General features: G+C 42.2%; 1 long non-coding RNA gene across 1 annotated transcript; it reads left to right on the top strand.

Annotated features, from left to right (window-relative positions):
• Positions 1 to 15,825: 15,825 nt before the first annotated feature.
• Positions 15,826 to 17,613, top strand: LOC131277629 (uncharacterized). The gene is made up of 2 exons (XR_009184768.2): positions 15,826 to 16,669; positions 17,458 to 17,613. It is a non-coding gene; the product is annotated as an uncharacterized lncRNA (long non-coding RNA).
• The last annotated feature ends 596 nt before the right edge of the window (positions 17,614 to 18,209 follow it).

Raw genomic sequence — 18,209 nt, 5'->3', positions numbered from 1 at the left:
AAACCATAAGACAAAACATAGGATAACTAAAAAATTTAGAAAACTGTACAACCTAAAGTATGGACCACATAGTAAGCACAAATGTTACCTTGTTTGAAAACTATAGTTTCGGAATCTGTACATCAGTTTCAGGAAATATGATATGAATAAGTTAAAAGATTATTGCTGTGGAAGGGAAAAGGTTTTATGGTGGATCTGGGGAAATACTGTATATTGTATATATGAATTTTGGTGATCGAAGACTCTTCTGAAGCTGACATTATGTTGGGATTCACTTTACAGGAAGTTTTGGATCACAGAGTGGTTCAACAATGGCAGCGGAGGAATACTGATATGGGATGTTATTGACAGGACATATATGGTTGACAGGGAGTTATACAGGGCATATGCCCAGGATATATGGTAATGTCTATATATACTCATAGTGGAAACAATTAAAAACAACAGCTGGGGGGTACTGGGCTCCTGGCTGGGGGGTCACTGTTGTGGGCCCTGGGAGAGCAGCGGCAATCCTTCAGGTGCAACGGCAAGAACCAGGAAGGAAGGAGGGCCCAACAGTGGGCTCTTGATACTAATGGCTACACTTTTGAGCCTATGCACCTGCAATAAGAACAAGGCCTAGAGTAGCATTGTGCCTGGGGGTTTCCTCCTGACAGCCTTCACGTTACTCAAATGTGGCCACTCTCACAGCCAAATTCAGCGTGTAGATGTGATGCATTCCCCCCAGCGTGGGACACGACACCCGGGGATGAGCCTCCCTGGCACCGAGGGATCACTACCACATACCAGCTGAAGAAGCAACTAGAAAATGACCTTGAATTAAAGATTCAATGCGGAACAGCAGAATATACCTGTCTACATATAATAACATGACTTCGGGAAGCGGTTTGACCTAATGTAAGGGGGAAATGGAAAGGAGAAATGAGATTATAAGGCTGTGAGTCTCTAAAAAAGAGTCTGGAGGTTGTCAGAAGGAATACCCCTATGTACAACTGAACAGAGTCTAAGAGACAGATAAGGTAGATAAAACCCCAGGTATTGGTTCTTTTGAGGGATAAAGAGACCCACGGGTTCTATGGTCATGGCAGAAAGGGTTCACTGCCATGACAGATGGCCCTTCTTTGGAGCTGGTGTTTCTGCGTGATGGAAATGGACTCAGAGGGGATGTCTTTTCACAAGACTTCCATGCTACTTTATTGGAATTGTAGTTGGTGCTGAGTTTAAGGTATATGTAGGGGATTTGAATCTCTGGACTGATAATATGACACCCAGGCCCAGAGCCTCAACAGACTTCAGCTCCTACACTTTGACTTATTGGACTTACTCCACTCAGCTAACATGGAGTTGAAGAAGGTCAACCACCACAACATGGAGCCTAGAGTGTCTACAACTAGAAGCGGGAAGAGTGCATCCAGTACCCATGTGGAATCTAAGCCCTCACTTGACATAGGTGTGCAATGGACACAACCAATCCAACGTCCACAGAGAAAATGTGAAATGGGTGTGGGAACGGTAGCCATGGGGGCTGCTGGGTGTGGGGAACGGGAGGAAGAGATGAGATGTGGAGGCGTTTTCGGGACGTGGAGTTGTCCTGGATAGTGCTTCACGGACAATTACGGGACACTGTAGATCCCCCCAGGGCCCACTGGATGGAACGTGAGAGAATCTGGGCTATGATGTGGACCACTGACTATGGGGTGCAGTGATGCTCAGAGATGAACTTACCAGGTGCAATGGATGTATCACAATGATGGGAGAGAGTGTTGCTGTGGGGGGAGTGGGGGGCGGGGGCGGTGGGGTTGAATGGGACCTCATATATATTTTTTAATGTAATTAAAAAATAATAATAATAAATAAATATTAAAAAAAAAAAGAAAAAAAATAAAATATGAGGTTCCCATCCCCCTACCCCCCACTATACTATGCAAATAAAGAGAGACAGAATGAGGATTAATGGCTGGCAGGGGTTGAGGGGAGTGGGGAAGGTGGAGTAACTCCTTTTGGGTCTATGAGTTTTCCTTCAGAATGGATAAAAATGTTCTGAAATTAGATAAATTTTATGCACAACATAGTGAATGTACTAAATGCCACAGAATGTACTGTCAAAATCGTTAATTTTATGTTATGTCACTTTCACCTAACAAAAAATATACAGATAATGTGAAGTGGAGGAAAAAGAAACTCTCATAATTATAATGCTCTTATAGTGCTTGAAAGGAACACTTTCTTTCTACTATATCTCTCACCTGCACAGTTCTGAGTTGTCACCTGCTGATGGTAGAGTTCCATGCCATCCAAAAGGACAAGGTGTGCCTACATTGCAAAGGAACCACAAAAATCCTGACTGGTTCCTGTTCAAGGAATAGGTTTCTCTAGTTCTAAAAATGACTAAAAGCTAGGGTATTAAGTTAAACAAGTATTACCAACACAGACATACTCAAGATGAATTAGGAGGAAAAAGGAATTTTGCAATTGAGCAAGTCTCTTGCTAGACTTCATTACTAGTATCAATTAAAGCATTTTTTCTTTTCTGCTCTAGTACAGAACCTGGTCAGAGGGTTTTTCTCCTAGCTCACTTAAGCTTCCCCTCTTCTATTAGTGCCTTTGCAGGGTTCTCTCTGACCACATGAACCTTCCCTGCCATTCTTTATGTCCCATTTCTCCCCTCCTCCCTCCAGTTCCTCCTCCCCCTCCTCCCCCTCCTTCTCTTGCCTCTTCTCTCTCTTCTCTGAGGCTTTTCTAAACCACAAGAGGCCATGGCCTCATTTCCATTGTCATAGAACCCTCAAATCCCAAAGAACTGCAGAATCACTCATCAAAGTTGGCAAGTTTTTTCTTTTACTTGTGTAGAAGACATGATCTTTTTTGGTTATTGTTAGCATGGAGTATCTTTTTCAAAGATTTCACTTTCAGGCAGTTTTTATCCCTGGATCTAAGGTGAGTCTCTTGTAGGCAACACATGGATGGCTCATGTTTTTCCATCCATTCTGTGAGCCTGTATCTTTTTTTTTAAGATTTATTTTATTTATTCCTATCCTCTTACCCCTCCATTGTCTGCTCTCTGTGTCCATGTGCTGTGTGTTCTTCTGTGTCTGCTTGCATTATCTGGCAGCACTGGGAAACTGTCTTTTTTTGTTGTTCCATCATCTTGCTGTGTCAGCTCTCCATGTGCAGTGCCACTCCTGGGTGAGCTGCACCTTTTTTTCACATGGGGCAGCTCTCCTTGTGGGGTGCACTCCTTACACATAAGGCACTGCTATGCAGGGGCATCCCTGCATGGCAGAGCACTCCTTGAGTGCAGCAACACTGCATGTGGGCCAGCTTACCACACAGGTCAGGAGGCCCTGGGGATTGAACCCTGGGCCCTCCATGTGGTAGATGGATTCTCTAGCAGGTGAGCCATGTCTGCTTCCCAGCCTATATCTTTTGATTGGAGAGTTTAATCTATTCACATTCAGTGTTATTACTGTAAATGCATTATTTACTTCTATCATTTTATTCTTTGGTTTTCATATGTTATGTCTTATTTCTGCCTGTATTTTCACTCTCTTGATTATCCTTTCTGCTATTCTTTCTTTTATAATCTCTTCCAAACCTCTGTCTCCTGTCTTTTTCTGTCAGGTGGTAAGGTCTCCTTTAATATTTCCTACAAAATGGAATCATTTTTATGAATTCTCTTAATTTCTGTTTTCTTTGTATTTTAAATGCACCTTTCATATTTGAAGGCCAATTTTGGTGGATAAAGATTTTTCAGCTGGCAGTTTTTCTCTTTTGTTATCCTAATTACATCATGCCATTGTCTTCTCTTCTTTGAGTACTGATGAGAAATCCACAAAATATCTTTCTGGGCATCCATTGTATGTGATAGTTTGCTTCTCCATTGCTGTTGTCAGAATTTTCTCTTTATCTTTGACATTTGACAATTGGAGTAGTCCTGTTAGACCTACTATGAAGACCTACTTCAGTAGGTCTATTCACATTTATTCTGATTGGGGTACACTGTGCTTCCTGGACATGCAAGGTCATTACTTTCATAAGGGTTGGGAAATTTCCAGCTCTTATTACCTCAGATACTCTTTCTACTCCTTTCCCTTCTCTTCCCCTTCTGGAACTGACATGACATGCATGTGGTTGTGTTTTCTGTTATCACTCAACTCCCTGAGCCCTTGCTCAATTTTTCACATTCTTTTCTCTTTCTGTTCTTTTCTTTCTTCCATTTCTGCTGTTCTGTCTTCTGCATCACTTATTGTTTCTTCTATCATTTCAAACTTGCTGTTGTATGCCTCTAGATGTTTTGTTGTTGTTTTGTTTGTTTCCTCTTAAAGAGGTACTGACAATTGAACCCAGGACCTTGTGCATTGTAAGCAGATGCCCAACCACTGAGCTACATCTGCTCTGCAGTGAGAGTTCATTTTTTCATTTGTTGTTTTTAGAAGGTGCCAGGGATCAAACCTGGGACCTTGTACATGAAAAGTAGATCCTCAACCACGTGAGCTACAACTGCTGCCCTCTAATTTGTTTTTTATCCCACTATTGTGTCTTTCTTTACCCTGAGTTCTGTTACTTTTCTGTTCAGGCTTCCAAATTCTTCTTTGTGCTCACTTGTCTTCTTGATATCTTTTATCTTTTTATCCATATCATCTTTCAATTCATTAATTTGATTTTGGAAGTTTGTGTGCATCTCCTTGGTTAGTTGTCTGAATTCCTGTGTCTCTTCTGGGGACTTTGATAGATTCCTTTTCTTGGGTCATTTCTTCTCTTTTCTCAGAATGACTTGTAACTTTTTCCTGATGTCTAGGCATCTGATTTGAATGGTGAGTTTACTCAGACGCTCACTTTCCTTTCATAGGGATTTAGCGGCAGGAGGCTGTGTGTTACTGGTGTCCTTGATTCTTGGTTCAACTTGTTCTGGGTCTTAGGATAGTCCCTGTTAGTTGCTCAGATCTGGGCCCTGAGTAGAGTAATGTGTTGCAGACCTGCTTCCTAGGCCCTTGGGGAGGGAGACTGTAAAGACCAGAAAATGCCTCTCTTGCTTATTTGTGCTCGTTGTATGCTTTTCCTTGGTCCAGCCAAGGCACTCTTTGTCAGCCTTCTCAATTCAAAGCCAGGTCAGAGTGTGTTTACACCCACCAGACCAGATCACAGTGATAGAGGATCCTGCCTGGAGGCTAAGAGCCCCCTAATTCAAACAGTCAGTCCTGGTCTATAGAGAGGGCAATTAGTCCCCTGCTGGCTCCCAGGCAAACAATAGCAGGGCCCCACCCAGGCTGCAGGAGCTCAAGAGCACAGCAGACCAAAGTTGTGGGTCAAAAGCAGCCAGCCTTAGGCTTTGTTGCTCTCTCCTCACTTCTGGGAGGTGGGTCCCCCTTTGTAGCCAGTGGCCCTGAGGCCTGAGAATTCAAAATGTCTGTATGGTGGGGGTGGATACTGGAAACTGCAGCATGTACTCATAGTTTTGCCACCATGGTTCTTTTCCATTGCCCCTTTATCTCCTGGGTGGTGTCCAGGCTTCCCCTGGGGTCCTGACCCCTAGAAGTTTCTTTCCAGGCCATTTCTGCCTGTCCTCTAGCTATTTTTCTGGAAGAGAAGAGAGTCCTCTGTCTTGCTAATCTGCCATCTTCCCAGAAGAATCATTGTAAAGTAATAGAAGCCATTTGAGTTCACAAGATTTCAATAAAGATAATAATAATGAATATGTATTCAGACTATTTGTACCCCATCTTTCCATAATGGTTTTTTAGTATATGCACAAACACATATTTATAGAAATAATTATAAAATTCTCTTGAAACTAAAGCACTAAAGAAGTTAAAGCCATAAAGAAGGCAAAAGTAAACATTCTCACAAAGGGAGTTAATACAAATTGCATCAAATTTGACTGAATTAGTGTTCAGGGCAAAGTGAGAATTGTGGACATTTGAAATACTGATTTCCAAAGTGATTTTTCACTTAATGATTTTTTGATTGCTTTCTGGGTCCCATTGGAAAAGTGAGTTGTCAGAGGGTATCTTTGGTGTTGGGGATTGCATAATGTCCCCCACAAAAGGTATGTTCAGGTTCCAACCCCTGGTCTGTGGGTGGGAACACTTTTGTAAATAGGACCTTTGAATATATGGGCCTTAAATCCAGTGTCGCTGAAGTCCTTATAAGCAAAGCAAATGGATGTGGAAAGGAAACTCTGGAAGCAGCCTGAAGCTGGAAGTCAACAGAACCCAGAAGAGAAAGGAGAAGATGCAGCCATATGCATCAGCACATGACAGAAAAACCAAGGAGCACCAACATGGCTGGTGAGTTCTAAGTACTGACTCTGGGAGGAAGCAAGCCTTCTGGCCTCTGAAACCTTGAGTCTGTAAATCCCTGTTGGTAAGCCAACCCATTATATGGAATCCATTACAGCAGTGAGGAAATTAATGCAGGAGTCATGGAGGAAACTGAGAGTACACAGTTCTGACCCTCAGCCCCTTCCATCAGGGCAGCCATGCTTTTATCATTTTTGTTAAATATTTCTCAGGCTAAAAAGCAATTACATATTTGTTTTTCACAGAGAAGGAAACATACCATTCTTAAGAAAAAGTTTTCCTGATGCAAGAATGCTGAAAGTGATAGCTTTTACAGGGATAATTAAATAACATATAACTGTTATTAGAGACAATTAATAAAAAAGAACAATAATAAAAAAGATCATTTTTTAAAGCAAATAAGAACCCTTTCTTGGTAAATAAAAAACAAAACTATAATTTAAAGACATTGTGGCAGGAGGTTAAACTGTGGTCCAGGTATATAATATTTTAGTGGTCAGTGGAGAATGAAGAAGCCAATATATATGACTTACATCAAGGATTCTGAACCTTTCAATTATTGAATTCATTACAGTCTCCCAACAGAAAGGTTCGATCTTTATTGTACATGAAAATCTTGTAGGAAACATATTTAAAATACTATTTTCTATACCTTATACTCAGATATTTTTATCTGTGATTTGGTGTGGAGAACCAGAAATCTGCATTTTATTTAAAATATATTAGTTTTCTTGATTAGATACATGAACATAATGAAAAATATCTATCTAGAATAATCTCACGATCACTAATGTCCCATCAGCCTAGTTTACTCTGCCACTCTTTCAAATTATTATTATTATGAATTTCTTAACTCTATCCAGAAAGTTTGTCCTAAGGTAAGAATTCATTTTAAACACAACCCTTTTTTCCTACTATTATATGTATTGGATGTTTTGAATTGTACCACATTGATTGCATTCCTTTTCCTATATGGATATATTGTCATTTCCTTTTCCTGTGTTTTCCATGGGGTTAAAATGCAACATCCTTAATATATAAAATCATGTTTCATTTGGTACCAACTTAACTTTCATGACATGTACATATACTTTACCTATACTGCTACAAACAGAGAGGGAGATTTCATAACAATAAAAGGATCAACCTAAAGGAAAGATATGACATCTGTAAATATATGCTCATTTACCACCTAAGATTCCATTTAATACCTAAAGTAAAAAAAAATTTGACTCCTATCTGAGGGATATCCCTGTCAAGGGGGGAGGGGGAAGCTTGTTGTTGATTGATCTGCCAAACTCAGATCCTTACACTATGCTCCAAAATTCAGAGCACTTATCCTGACTGTTTTAATCATATGTTTACAAAGTTTGGGTCACCAAGAGCATGTTCTCCCCCTGAATGTAAAGCATATACTAGTTGATATCCAATGATTGTTTTGGAGTGTATGAACAAATGAATGACTGAATGAATGGATGGCTCACCAGGCAGAGGTGAAGAAGTAGGAGAGTAGAGCATATTGTCAGAACTTTAGGTTTTCCCAAATGCTTCCGGTAACATTTCCCAAACTGAATACCTTCAGATGTTAGTAGCTATTCAGTGAAAAACAGGAGTTCAGTACTCAAACTTTATCTTCTCTGTTCTCTATTTGGATATCCTCAATGCCCATTACTGTGTTTATTTTTTTAAATATACTTTTAAATTTTAAAAAAAGACTACATAAATGTTACAAAAAATATAGAGGGAATTCTGATATGTCCCACTCCAAACCCTTTCCACATTTTCCCACATTAACAACATCCTCCATTAGTGTGGTATATTTATTACAATTGATGAGCACATTTTGGAACACTGCCGCTTAAGTATATTACAGTTTACATTATAGTTTACACTCTCTGCCCATCACTGTGTTTAAGTTCATTTCCCCATGTTCACAAACTTATTAGACCAGAATTTTATTAATATCTGAAAGAAGTGTTCCTTGGAACACTGTTTAGAATATGCTGACCTTTAGTGTAAGATAATTCTGTTGGGGGATTCACAGATGAGTTGTAGAGGTGGATAATGTCTAGTTTGGAGATTTCTGTTCTAAAATGCTGGATTTGAATTTTATTATGCAAACTATATAAATAATTGAATAGTTTTAGATAAGAAATATTTTTAATTTTATACCTGTCCTAGCTCCAGTGTAGAAGATAAATTTGAAGGAGGCGGGACCAGAAGCAGAGAAAATATTTGGAGGCTTGTGACAATAATCCAGGCTATCAGTGATGAAATAATGGACTAAGTCTACAGTGAGAAATGGGGAGGTGGTGTGGAATTGAGAAGATATATTTAGGAAATAGTATTGACACATCTTCAGACTAATATTATTTCAGAATGATAGAGTGGGAAATATAAAGGAAATCATCTGGTTTCTGGCTTAGAGAATTGGGCAGGAGGTGGTGACATTCATACTGAAAAAGAAAATGGTTTAGACCTGTAGAGTAACAGCCTTAGTTTGAGAGATTTATGAAAGACAAGTGAGAAATTCACATGTGGGACTCAGGAGAGAGAACTGGGCTAGATATGAAAATTTAAGAGTCCTTGGCCTCCTCCTTGAAACAATAGGTTTGGATGTGGTCATTGAAATAGACTATGGTGAATGAGAAGGAAAGTGAGAAGATTGAACCTTGTGGAGCATCAATATGTAAATGGGGAGTGGGGCAAGATGGTGGCTGAGTGAGTGCACCTGACAATCTCTCCTGCAAAGAAGCAGCTGGGCAGCATTGGAAATTCTTTGGGACCAGGCTGTTTCAGGATTTTGCAGGGCAGGAGATGTCTGGACATTGATTTGGTGGGAAGGTAACAGAGAAAATTCATATATAAGATAAAATTGAGGCTCTATTACATGGAGGTGGGGGCTGCATGCAGGACACTCCCTCCTGGGGTGGGCGGAGCTGTGGCACTGGTGCTGCAGTGGTGATTCCTGGAGGCTCTGTGGTACTGGGGAATTCATAAGCCCTGAGCGGGCTATTGGGAGCTAACAGGGCAGGAGGCCTTCGAATACCGATTTGGGGAGACAGACAGGAGTTTTATTGCGAGGCAGGGATTTTTGATTGCGGACACAAATAATAGCACTTCTGGCTAGAGCCCTGCCCCCAAGGCCGGTCTGAAGTGGCTTAAATTGCTCACAATAAAGAGACATCACCAGGAGGCTGTTTCAGGGACTGGCAGGGTGGGAGATGTCTGGAAGCCGATTAGGGGAATATTTTGCGAAGTGTGGGAATTTCAGTTTTGGACTCTGATATCAGTGTTTCTGGCTGGAGCCCCGCCCCCTGGGCCTGGCTACTGATCTGCAGCATCATTAAATTGGCTGTAGTGTAGAGGCGCCCCCAGGTGGCCGTTTCGAGGGCTTACAGGGTGGGAGGTGTCCTGAAGTTGAATTGGTGATACAGCCACAGAAGAGACCCGAGTGAGAGGGTGAATTGTAGGGTTCTGACACATAGGTCAGAGTTTGTGGATGTGACCTCCCCCATAGGGCTGGCTGGTCCTATCCCAGCTGCAGGGATCCCTGAAGGCTGTTTTGTACTGCGATGCTCCCAGCTCCCTGTTAACCAGATTTGAGGTTGCCAGGTCTGAGTCCCCTAAACCCTGGTGGCCCAGAACCCAGAGACTCACACCTCTTGAGTCTGCAATATCACAGACTTTCCATCCCTGAATCCATCACGCCCTGAGGTCCATCAGAGGTCCTTGAATGTCCTAGCCCTCAACGTTTGTGTTTTTTCTTTTTTGTTTTTTTTGTTTTGTTTTGTTTTGTTTATTTTTATTTTATTTTTTATTTTTTATTGTCCTGATTGCTAACATTGCATTATCTCCTAGTATTTTCTCCCATCGTATCCCCCAAAGTCTTTTTTTTTTTTTTTAGTTATTTAGGGGAGTTTTTGTTGTTGCTGTTGTGGTTGTTCTATATCTTTTTTTCTTTTCCTTACTTGTTCCCCTCCTTTACCCACCCCCTTTTTCTTTCTTTCTTTCTTCTCTTTTTTTTTCTCTCTTGTCCCTCATTTTCTTCTTATTTTATTTTATCTTAAGTGTAAAATAGGTGCTGCAGGAAACACCTCACATTTGCTGGGTTTCCTCATCCTCTGTTGCCTCATTTCTGTGTGAATTGATTTTGGTTAACTACACTATACCCTTTCCCCCACATCTTGATATTATCCATCATCTACTCTCTCTCCTATATTCCACCTCACTTTCTTTGACCCCCAAATTGTCTAACTCTTAATTTCTAGTACCTTTGTTTTGTTTTCTGTCTTTTATCCACTCTTGAAACTACTGCCTTTCTTTTCTCTTTCCCTCTCTCATGAAAACACTAGGTTTTTAATTCATACCATATTCCTCCCATGTTCAGTTGACTACCTCATTATAGGTACTCTACCTACTGCTATAACTCTACACAACTTACATGAATCTAATATCCATCCTCCCAGATATCATATTGTTGCTCTGTTAACATTTATTACCAATACTACTTTACACATTTTCCTTGCTTACACAATTGCCTTTCCCTGGCCCTAATAGTTTCCTTCAAAGTGAACTCAGCCAGCAATAAGAAATTAGAATAAGAAGAACAAAGTGACAAAGAGAAGATATACACTTATGCAAAAACAAGAGCTAATTAATCCCCAAGACTAGACAAAGAAGTTAAGGAAGTGATTAAACCTGTGAAGATAAAATGATGACCAGACAGCAACAAAAATCTACAAACCAAACCAGTAATCAGGAAAACATGGCTGAATCCAATGAACAAACTAAAAACCAGGAAGGGGAGCAGAACTTCACACAAGTAATTAAAGATCTCAGAACACATATCACAGAAAAATTTAATGAAGAGGTTAACAATATGAAGACAACACTTGGAGGGGAAATTGCAGACATATGCAAAAAGATAACAGATATGATGTGAATGAGCACCACAGTTCAAGAAATCAAAAATACACTTGCAGCAAATAACAGCATATTAGAAGAGGCAGAGCAGAGAATTATTGATGTGGAAGACAGTACATCAGAAATCAAACAGATAGTAGAATTGATCAATAAAAAGATAGAAAAAATCCAGCTAGGATTTAGGGACCTGAATGACAATGCAAAACGCTCAAACATACGTATTATAGGCATCCCAGAAGAAGAAGAGACTGGAAAGGGGTCAGAAGGAGTGTTGCAGGAAATAATGGCTGAAAACTTCCCAAATCTACTGAAAGAGATGGATGTACATATCCAAGAAGCACAGCGCACCCCAAACATCATAAACCCCAACAGGCCCACCCCAAGACATATACTTGTCAAATTATCCAATGCCCAAAACAAAGAGAAAATTCTAAAAGCAGCAAGAGAAAAGAAAACCATCACATACAAGGGAAGCTCCATAAGATTAAGTGCTGATTTCTCACCTGAAACCATGGAGGCAAGAAGGCAGTGGTATGATATAGTCAAGGTACTAAAATGTTGTGGGCGATTAAGGCAGCATGCATAGACTCTACCTTTCAGCAATGCTGGTAACATGGCCGCCCGAGCTGATACAACAATAGCTTAGGTCACCCTCCCCCCTTCTTTACAGAACCAGTTCCCACCAAAAGTTCTTACCTCAAATCTGCCTCCCACCCTAGCAACAGCAGCAGCCAATCCCAGACCGCCACCTATCCTTACCCACCCCCCTTCTCCCTAGAGTATATATGCTCAGTCCCCTCAATAAAGTTTTGCAGCTTGATCACAATACTGTCTTGCTGTCATTCCTTGTGTCTCTCTTGTCCCATACCATTCTTTCCCTCCTAGGATCTGGAGCTCCCATTGATCGTCCTACTGGCCGGGACAAACTGGCACCCAACGTGTGGCCCAAGACCTCTGAGGGATAGAACACTGCACTAAAGAAGAGAGCGCTCTCACTCACCGCACCCGGGATCGCCATGAGGGAACTCGCTCGTGAGACAGATCCGTCACCCGAGATCGCCACGAGGGACTCGCTCGTGAGACAGATCCGTTGAGAAATCACCCAGTGTCAGCGAAAAGAAGAAAGAAAGAAAAAAAAGAAAAAAGCAAAAAGGTAGGCTCCCCCTCCCCCACCATGGGACAAGGAACTTCCCAACATAGTTTATATATGAAACAATTGAAAGAGGCACTCAAGGCATGAGGAACTAGAGTTAAGAAAAAGGATCTCACTTGCTTTTTTGGATTTTTGTTAAAAACCTGCCCTTGGTTCCCTCTAGAAGGTACCATAGATCATAAGTGTTGGAAAAGGGTTGGAGACTGCCTACAAGACTATTACAAAACTTTTGGGCCAGAAAAAGTCCCAGTTACTGCCTTTTCTTCCTGGAGTCTTATTTCTGAAACCCTAAAAGTCCATTTTTCCACTCCAGACATTCAAGAACTTTGCAAAAAGGGAGAGGAAGTTTTGAAGGAGCACTCTCGTCCCACTTCAGCATGCAGCTCAGTAATAATTAATATGCCTGAAAGCCCCCTTAACAAAAACCCCAATGAAAGTAGGCCAAATACCCCAACCAGTCAAGCTAATCTATCACCCGATCAAGCCAATTGTTTGGAAAAGACTCCGATTCCCTTATCATTCCATACACTCAGGATCAAATCCATTGGCTCTCCCAAACCAACAATGAATGGGCTATTGCATGCTTTTCATTTCCAGGCAATATTGATAACCACTACCCTGGTGATCCATTAATTCAGTTCGCCAAAATCCATCAATTCACCTTCCCTAAAGTCACTAAAACAAAACCCATAGACTCGGCCACCTTAGTCTTTACTGATGGATCAGCTAATGTGACTGCAGCTTACGTCATTCAGGGTCAAGCCTTTTCCATAGTTCTCCCTATACTTCAGCCCAACTTGTCAATCTCTACACAGTCCTGCAAGTTTTTTCCCACCTTCAAAACCAACCTTTTAATTTGTACACTGATAGTGCATATATAGCCCAGTCTATACCGCTATTAGAAACCACTCCATTTATCAAGCCCTCCTCCACTGCAGTCCCCTTATTCTCACAGCTGCAAAAACTAATTCTCAAACGACAGCACCCCTTCTTCGTAGGGCATCTCCATGCCCACCAAAGTCTACCAGGCCCTCTTGCAGAAGGCAATGCATTAGCAGACACTGCCACTCAGCTAATATGTCCCAATCTTTGCAACTCTTTTACCTTAGCTTCCCAAGCCCATGCACAACATCACCTAAATGCAAACACTCTCCAACTAACATTCAATATTACTAGAGAACAAGCAAGGGAAATTGTTAAAACCTGCAAAAATTGTGTAACCCAATTGCCAGTCCCTCACCTAGGAGTCAACCCAAGAGGACTTATCCCAAACGAAATCTGGCAAATGGATATCACCCATTTTGCCAGTTTTGGGCAACTCAAATATATTCATGTTTGTGTTGACACATACAGCGGATTTATTTTAGCTAGCCTACAATCAGGAGAAGCTTCAAAACACGTTATCTCTCATTTACTACATTGTTTCACTATTCTCGGCCAGCCTCAGCTCATTAAAACAGACAATGGACCTGGATACACTGGAAAAAATTTTTCAAACCTTCTGTCAAAAATTACAAATCGTACATAATACAGGAATACCATACAACCCCCAGGGCCAAGGAATAGTAGAACGAACACATCGCACCCTAAAAAATGCCTTGTGCCGTCTAGCTGATAGCACTCTCGATCTCACAAAACAATGCCCCCGAGATCTTTTACATCATGCTCTCTTTGTCCTCAACTTCCTAACTCTGGATCAAGAAGGGCACTCTGCAGCCGATAGGCACTGGTATCCCAAAACACAAACGCGAAAAGCCACCGTTATGTGGCGCAACCCCTCAACATCAAAATGGAATGGGCCCAACCCCGTTATCATCTGGGGGCAAGGCTCTGCTTGCATATACGACCAAGAAAAAGAAGGCCCTCTCTGGCTTCCAGAAAGATTAATAAGACATGTTAATCCTCCACTATCGGAAAAAACCCTCTCCCCTTTAACAACAACCTTTCCAGGGAACAAATCCCTCCCTGAGAAAAGAAATTTTTTTTTCTCTTCCAGCACATCGCCAACAAAAAACCTCCAACCTTGCTGTAACCTGCGCGGAGAAACCTCATTGGATTTCAAGTTCCACGCAGAGAATCCACATACAGCCTGCAACTTAAAGAAGCTCAGTGTACAGGTTTGCTCCATCACTAAAGCCACATGAATTATTGCCACAATAACTATTGGCTCCTGCCAATTGGCTTTTTGGCATTGCTGTTCACAGTCGGATTAGCAACCGTTGCCCCAAAAGATTGGAACCTGCTAGAAAAAACCCTTCTTGCCGTAACTTATTAGTGCATTGTAGGGTGTTTCACCCTGCTAGCTTGCCTTCCTTAAACACCTACAGCCCTCGGTACCATGGCCTTATTAAGCCCACTGCCATTTAAGTCTGTCGCCCTACATTTTTTCCTGCAAAGTGTGGTCAATAACCTAAGCACCACTTCCCTTGAAACTAACCCCCACCAGCCTTGGAATTGGTCCCTAATATGATGGGAAGATTCAAAAATTGTAAATTCCACCATTACCACGGGGGCACCTTCCTTTATCTTTAATGTCACTACCCTGTTTCTCCCTGGCACTTTCCCCAATGCCAATAGCGGCTCCAGTAGTTCCCGTAGAGGAGGCCGTGCTGGTGTATGCCAAAATCTTAACCTCAGCCAGGTCTACATGTACCCAGCCTCAAATCCTGGAAAAACCTATTGCAACGCCCCCAATCAATACTATTGTGCATACTGGGGGTGTGAAACATTAGCCACTGATTGGAAACCTAGTACCACCGATCAATATCTTACCCTAACACGAACTCCCCCTTGCTGCAAAACTTCCACTGATGGGCTCGGCCGCTCTACCCCAGGGACCTGCATAGGATTAAATATCACTGTACAGCTCCCCAATAACCTCGCTTGGACAATCGGTCAAACCTGGGGTATCAGGCTCTATGTATCAGGGACTAACCCAGGGAGTCTTATCATGATAAAAAAGGAAGCAGTACGGCAACCATCAATCGCCATTGGGTCAAATATAGTGCTCGCTCCCCTCCTCGCCAAGCTTCACCCCCATCCCCTCAAATCGCAACTACCCCTCCTCACAAACCCAGCAATCAAATCATTTCAACCCATTCTTCCTTTGCTACCAGCCTAACACTGTTGCCCTCAAAAACTTCCATGGAACCTAAACCAATTTTTTTAAAAAAGATTTATTTATTTATTTAATTCCCCCCTTCCCCCGGTTGTTTGTTCTCTTTGTCTATTTGCTGTGTCTTGTTTCTTTTGTCCACTTCTGTTGTCATCAGAGGCATGGGAAGTGTGTGTGGCACCATTCCTGGGCAGGCTGCACTTTCTTTCGCACTGGGCGGCTCTCCTTATGGGGCGCACTCCTTGCGCGTGGGGCTCCCCTACGCGGGGAACACCACTGCGTGGCAGGGCACTCCTTGCGTGCATCAGGACTGCACATGGGCCAGCTCCACACGGGTCAAGGAGGCCCGGGGTTTGAACCGCGGACCTCCAATGTGGTAGACGGACGCCCTAACCACTGGGCCAAGTCCATTTCCCCCTAAACCAACTTATAACCCATTCTGTTCAGTGCTCCAAGCTGCCTTTCTCTCCCTAAACTCCGCCCAGCCTAACTTTACCCATAGTTGTTGGTTATGTTTTTCTGCCAACCCCCCTTTTTATGACGCTGTCGCCCTTAATACCTCATTTAATACTTCAAACGATGATAATCCTCCCCAATGCTCATGGAATACAACAAAAATAGGCCTCACCATGCAATCTGTTATTTACTCCAGACATTGCATTGGTACTATCCCCTCCTCCTTTAATAAGGTCTGTGCACAGTCATCCTCTCCACCAACAGGTAAATTCTACATTCCCCCAACAGGGGTAAAATGGCTATGCTCTTCCACAGGGCTTACTCCTTGTGTATCAGCAAAAGCCCTCAACAAGACTAAAGAAGTGTGCCTCTTAGTAGCTGTGCTGCCCCGCGTCATCTTCCATAGAGGAGAAGAACTTTATCAATACTGGGATGCACAACCTCCAGCCATATCAAGGAACAAAAGAGAACTTGTTATGGCTGTCACTATTGCCTCTCTTTTAGGTATTGCTTGCCTAGGTACTGGAACCACCACTGTCGTTCTCCAAAAGCAAGGTTTGTCCCACCTGAGAGCTGCTATAGATGAAGATTTAGCACGCATTGAAAACTCCATCACCCATCTCGAAAAATCCCTTACATCCTTATCAGAAGTTGTTCTCCAAAACAGGAGAGGCCTAGATCTACTTTTCCTTAAGCAAGGAGGACTTTGTGCCACACTAGGTGAGGAATGTTGCTTTTACTGACCATTCTGGCTTAGTCAAAGATTCCATGTCCAAACTTAGGGAAGGAATTGCAAACCGCAAACGTGAACGAGAAGCCCAAGGAGGTGCCTCCTGGGGATTCAACGGAATCCTTCCTTACATTCTCCCCATATTAGGTCCCTTAATAACCATACTCCTTGTAATATCCTTTGCACCTTGGGCCATAAAAAGAATTATACAACTAGTAAAAGACGAAATTGATTCCGCTCTTAGCAGGCCTATTCAAGTGCACTATCATTGGCTTCACCTCGCTGATCAAAGTATATCTCTAAACTAACTAACTGCTGCCCACCCTCATGGGTGAAGAGCCCCCTCCTACAGGAACAGCATATAACTCGAAACTATGCTTTGGTTGGTACTGCTGGGTGCGAGGCAAAGCACTGCAAAGGAGGGTCAAAACAATTAAAGGCCATTTTTGAGCTCCTTGAGAAGCATGCCTCATTAGCATAGGGGTTCGCTCTGTGCAAATAAGGGTTCACTCTGCGCGAATCCTACCCCAAATTCCCCTCCCCAGAAAAACAGAGTCACAAACAACATGGGGAATGAGGCCTCTACTTCCCCCAGCAGGTTAATGCCAAAAGAGTGCTCGAAGAGCATTCTTCCTCCATCCTTTTGAAAAACAAAGGGAGGAGATGTTGTGGGCGATTAAGGCAGCATGCATAGAATCTACCTTTCAGCAATGCTGGTAACATGGCCGCCCGAGCTGATACAACAATAGCTTAGGTCACCCTCCCCCCTTCTTTACAGAACCAGTTCCCGCCAAAAGTTCTTACCTCAAATCTGCCTCCTGCCCTAGCAACAGCAGCAGCCAATCCCAGACTGCCACCTATCCTTACCCAACCCCCTCCTCCCTAGAGTATATATGCTCAGTCCCCTCAATAAAGTTTTGCAGCTTGATCAGAATACTGTCTTGCTGTCGTTCCTGTGTCTCTCTTGTACCATACCATTCTTTCCCTCCTAGCATCTGGAGCTCCTGTTGATCGTCCCGCTGGCTGGGACACTAAAAGAAAAAAATTTCCAAACAAGAATACTCTATCTAGCTAAAATAGAATTCAAAAATGAGGGAGAGTTCAAAATATTCACAGATAAACAGAAAGTGAAAGAGTATGCCAACAAAAAATCTCCCCTTCAAGAAATTGCAACGGGAGTTCTGCAGGAAGAAAGGAAAAACAGGACAGGAAGAGTTGGAGGAGAGTGTAAGAACAACAAAAAAGACAACAAGAGAAGAAAAAACACAAATAAAATATGACAAACACAAGTCCAATCAAAATATGGCTAACATAAATAATTTCTTGAAAGTAATAACACTGAATGTCAATGGATTAAACTCACCTATCAAAAGATTCAGACTGGGACATTGGATAAGGAAATATGACCCATTTATATGCAGTCTACAAGAGACACATCTTAGACCCAGAGACTCGTGGAGGCTGAAAGTGAATGGTTGGAAAACAATCTTACAAGCAAACAATAACCAAAAAAGGGTAGGAGGAGCTATA

This window comes from Dasypus novemcinctus, unplaced genomic scaffold (genome assembly GCF_030445035.2).
Source record: "Dasypus novemcinctus isolate mDasNov1 unplaced genomic scaffold, mDasNov1.1.hap2 scaffold_203, whole genome shotgun sequence".
NCBI lineage: Eukaryota > Metazoa > Chordata > Mammalia > Cingulata > Dasypodidae > Dasypus > Dasypus novemcinctus.
Note: the sequence above shows the minus strand (reverse complement) of the source record. Positions and strands in the feature narration are given on the sequence as shown.